This window comes from Cherax quadricarinatus, chromosome 56 (genome assembly GCF_038502225.1).
Source record: "Cherax quadricarinatus isolate ZL_2023a chromosome 56, ASM3850222v1, whole genome shotgun sequence".
Taxonomy (NCBI): Eukaryota; Metazoa; Arthropoda; class Malacostraca; order Decapoda; family Parastacidae; genus Cherax; species Cherax quadricarinatus.
In genome coordinates, this window is record NC_091347.1 from 23,297,390 (window position 1) to 23,298,034 (window position 645).

Genomic DNA, 645 nt, shown 5'->3' on the forward strand with positions numbered 1-645 from the left:
CGCCATAATCACAACCTTGCCTCACAATCACTTCCCTGACACCACAATCATCCACCACAGTCACAACCTTGCCTCACAATCACTTCCCTGACACCACAATCATCCACCACAGTCACAACCTTACCTCACAATCACTTCCCTGACACCACAATCCAGGCTTCCATACATACCCTAGCCTCGACCCTCTCTTTAAAATACCCTTGCATCACCTTTCCACAATGGCACCAGCTTCATCCTAGCACCTTCCTGGCACCCTCCTTACCCTGGCACCCAACTACCCTGACCCTCCCCCTCCTAGCACTCCCCCCCCCCCACTACTCTGACCAAGAAGAATGTGGGATCTTGCCCTCTACCGCAGCAACGTCACGTAAAGAAAATCTCAATATGGCTTAATTGCATTCCTGCCTCGATAATTTCGAGTTGCCCACCGTCATCGTATGCAGTGCTGCCCTCTTTTTTGTCAAATTGGGAAATAGATTAGAGGCATTGCAGCAGAGGTTTAGGACGAGAGTTTAGCATCTTATAGGAATTACTGAGCTCCAACTGAGGCTCGCTAAGCACCTTTATTGGAAATTTAAAATGGAAATATGACGTAGTAATCCTGAGGGGGTTGAGGAAGCCATATTTAAGACAGGTATTACTGAA